Source organism: Aulonocara sp. 'chitande type north' Nkhata Bay, linkage group LG10, assembly GCF_057382095.1.
Source record: "Aulonocara sp. 'chitande type north' Nkhata Bay isolate Kocher_YH1m ecotype deep benthic linkage group LG10, A_spYH_male_GT1.1, whole genome shotgun sequence".
NCBI lineage: Eukaryota > Metazoa > Chordata > Actinopteri > Cichliformes > Cichlidae > Aulonocara > Aulonocara sp. 'chitande type north' Nkhata Bay.
In genome coordinates, this window is record NC_141353.1 from 4,104,586 (window position 1) to 4,108,662 (window position 4,077).

The 4,077-nt window shown below is 38.3% G+C and overlaps 1 long non-coding RNA gene across 3 annotated transcripts; it reads left to right on the forward strand.

Moving 5' to 3' along the window:
* Positions 1-609: 609 nt before the first annotated feature.
* LOC147320057 (uncharacterized) lies at positions 610-3,701 on the forward strand. 3 transcript variants are annotated; one of them, XR_015131201.1, is made up of 5 exons: positions 610-646; positions 768-1,383; positions 1,741-1,891; positions 2,263-2,348; positions 2,951-3,701. It is a non-coding gene; the product is annotated as an uncharacterized LOC147320057 (long non-coding RNA). The 3 variants fall into 3 exon arrangements; XR_015131200.1 differs by having other exon boundaries at positions 613-899; positions 1,348-1,383; XR_015131199.1 differs by having other exon boundaries at positions 613-1,383.
* The last annotated feature ends 376 nt before the right edge of the window (positions 3,702-4,077 follow it).

Consider the following 4,077-nt stretch of genomic DNA (forward strand, 5'->3'; position numbering starts at 1 on the left):
GGCAGTTGATGTTCCGGTAGGAGGCATCGAAATAAATCCTCCCCAGGAAATAGCAGGACCCTGGGAAAATTTTAGAGCAGAGATGGGAGTAGGCGATGGCATTGAAAGAAATCCACCCCAGGAAATAGAAGGACCCTTGGTCATTAATGGAGCAGAGATGGGAGTAGGAGATAACATAGAAAGAAATCCACCCCAACAGATAGAACGACCATTGGTCATTAATAGAGCAGAGATGGGAGCAGGAGATTACACAGAAAGAAATCCACCTCTAGAAATAGAACAACCCGTGTACAATAATGTAGCAGAAGAAGATCCAATTATTGATGAAATCAGGTGGTGGGAAGATGAGGGATCTGAGAGCGACACTGAAAGTGTTCCTGATAGTGACACAGATGACGATGGAGACAATGGCCAGGATGCTCCTGTGCTATTGCCCCCCAACCCAGTACCAGGCGGTTCGAGGAGGAGACCAAGGGAGGAGGAGGATGAAGAAGAAGAAGATGGGAGAGCTAGGAAAATGTCTAAACACTGAATTTTGAGCTGAGCTGGACAGTCAATGTTGCACCCATCTTCCAAAGCTACATGTGTCCTACATCACTCTACGGCCTACACTGAAAAAAAGGGACTGGCCATCTCTTGGATTTATGTAAGCATCTTGCATGTATTTAACACAATTGCCTCATGTTTTAAAGTTAAATGTAACTATATAGTGTAAAAACTACATGATATGCAGAAAGGGTGTATTAAATTGTTCATATCATGTTCAGGTGAAGTAAGTCAATAAGATAGCAACGTTAAATCTCGTGAAACCACGCGTGATTTCATCTCGCGGGCTTTGGATCGTGGTTTAAAAAAGGCATCCATCTCAGTCAAGTCGAGCAGCCAACTCTACGTTTTTGGTATGTCTTGATTTTTTGAATTAATTTTTACCATATTTCAGCCAAATGTAGTTAAACGTCTAGAGTGTCGCCATGTAACATGCTAAAAAAGAGCCGTTAGCTTATTTGCTGTTTTATCTGTTGTCAAAGAATTGGCGCTTTTTCATTTGAATTTGTCTTTGGCACAAGAGCCGTAATATCACATTAAACCTAATTACGAGGCACTCATAACATAATTTGGTTTTCTGTGTGAATAGATTTGCCAACTGACTCTTCAGTTACATTGTGTATTTACTGCACCGTGGTGTTAGTGAGATTTTGGACATTGAACAGCTTTAGCTAATATCATCAGCGGCATTATGCTAGCTTACATCCCTACCCCTCCTGCCCTCACCTGCTGTCCTTTTCTTTTTGTTTTTGTTTTTTTTGCTGCACATTGAGAGACGACCTCTATTCTGCATTTCACCAGGAGTCAGCTGATGGATTGTGGGTTCAAGGTGTTATGGTAAGAAAGTATATTCTATTTTCGTTTCTGTAACTTAATTATAATAGGTTTTTTATAATTATTAGGTGCATGCATACTCACCCTATTAATACAACTGAGAAATCCAAAATCTGCCATAGGTTTATCTTATACCTGTATGTATTGCCAGAAAGGTGATTACTGGACTCGCATTAATGCACACTTGAACTGAAATGAGGTTGTAACTTGTGGGTTGTTGGGTTGCAAATCAGAAACAAACATCTTTGGATTTTTTTAATCCCATAAGATCTGGAAACACAGTTTTTATTCAACAAAACATTACTGATTAACCAAGCACAGTGCCTGCTGTTATTTCAAAATAATTTTATGTCATTTCAGATAAAATGCAGCATTCCAGTGCATCCCAACCATGCATACAGTCAAGGTTTCTGACGGAGCTGAGTTTCTCTCTGGCAGTCTGCTGAAAGTGTTTGCAAAGTGATCGGGGGAACAGGGCACAAAGCTAATGGATGTAGCTGCCATTATGACAGTAAGAACTTTAAAATTCTTTAACTACAAAGTGTATATGTATTGCATTAGGTCAGTAAAAGATTTTTATGCTACATCCATTGAAACCGTCAACTATTACCTGTGAGTACTGATTCCACTAAAAGGATGCCATAATTTTCGTCATGCATTTACTGGCCCACTGAGAAAAATTTATCTTTTTAAAAAAATAAATGTTCTGGAAACGATATATCCATAAAGTTGATGTCAAACAGGAACTTTTGATATTGCTTTGTAGATGCTGGTGTTGCATGTTGACTGGTTTAAAAAGTCAAGAGTTTTTGTCTGGGATCATTTTCTTCTGTGCTACTGAAAAGTTCACAAATCTCTGTTTTCTTTGTTATAATACTTTAGGATGACATTAATGCTCGGAGTCCCTCATCAAAGTGCTCCGCATCTGTGTGAAAGACAATTGCAACATCTTGGTGCAGGAGTTCATGGTGAGTGTTTTATGAGTAGATTGTGGCTTTGCAACATTTAAAAATGCATTTAGTTATCCACTTGATCCTCATTGGACTGGTTAGGACCAGTAGTCCTCTTTAATAATTTGAAGTTCACATGAGGCCTGGTAGTGAACTCGGCCGCCGGCCCTTGAGGCCCCACCCCCACCCCTGTATTAGGGGTCACATCAGTGTGAAAAAACTTTAAATTTGTCATTCTAGTGAACAAAGAAAAATCCCCCCAATATTTACATTAGCTTTTGTTTGAAAAAAAAAAAAAAAGACCAACTGACCAACAGCTAACCAAATTGTGGGGCTGAAAGTCTAAATTCTAACATCTTCTGAGTGACATAACCTGGATTTCTGATGGGCCGGTGTCTTTCTAACAAAAACTAATGTAAAGCATTTGAAATTATTATGTTTTTCACCCTCTCTTAGAAACTCTGTTAGACCATGAATGGCAGCATGGCAGGCCACTCTTTGGCTATAGCTATTTACTATGTTGCTTGCATTGGTTTAAATTACTCTAACATTAGAACTGGTAGATTCAAAAGAGATGAGTTTAAAAAGGAATCTTAAAGAAATGTTTTGTGTTTAACCAGGACTTGACTGAGGCCACTGCACAGATTGAGAAAACCACAATGAACATCTGTCTCCAGAGGATGCGGCAGGCAATGACTTTTCTGATGTTGTTCTTCAAGATCTGGATAACGTGACCTTTGCAGTAGCCATGCTGTTTGGACCTTTTTTATTCCTTCAACATGAGTTACCCATCACAACTCTGCTACACTTTTGAGGTGATTCAAAGGGTGGTAATGGAGTTGGATGCAACTCAGCTCTCAAGAAAAGCTCACAACTAAGACAAAACTGCTCCTGCAACGAAGCTCACTGTTATGCATGTGAGGTGACCAGCTCTAGGTGAGAGGACATTTAAATCTCACACTTGTTCTGCTGCATTTTTGAAGCTCAATTCCAGGAACGGATCGCAGGGTTCATTTTTATATACTCTGCAACTGCCATGAGGACAAGCCGTTTTTTTTGTTGTTTGTTTTTCCTTTTGCTCTGTACAAGTTCTGTTTGTCTGTTTGGCAGCATTTTTAAATTTGTCTTTGTATTTTTTCTTTCTTTTACTAGTGAAGAGATGTAGCGTGAACAGTTATACAGTCTAAATATCCCATATGGGTCGTGTGAAATGGTATTTTCAATTTCATTCAGTTGAAGTAAAGAACGTTGAATATTTCTAAGTGTGCTGTTTTGAACCAAGATGTCACAGTATGATCAGTGCTGTAATTTTTGACAGTCACTGTATCAATGTTATTTTTGCGTCTCTTGAATAAAGGTTTTGACCTGCAAGTGCTAATTTCTTTAGTTATTGGGGTAAAATGGGTAATGTTAATAGGAAGGTGTTTGCCAATTCAGTAACCTAATTTAATGTTAATGGAAACTAACATTACCTCAAATTGTTTAGTTATAATTTTTGTTTAACTGAATCTTGACGTTAGAGGCCTTAAATAGAATGTTTTGATTTGTTCTTTCCCAACATTTTTCAAAAGAAACAGTCTAATTTCTTTACTGTGATTGATTCCAGAGAACACGGAAGAACTGACATTATTTAACTGTTGATTTATATAGATTCAGTGGAGGAGTAATGTCAGTTTAATTCTTTACCTACTGTCAATGCAGTGAAATTAGACATTTTGTTTTGAAAGGTTACTGGTGGATGCCAGCA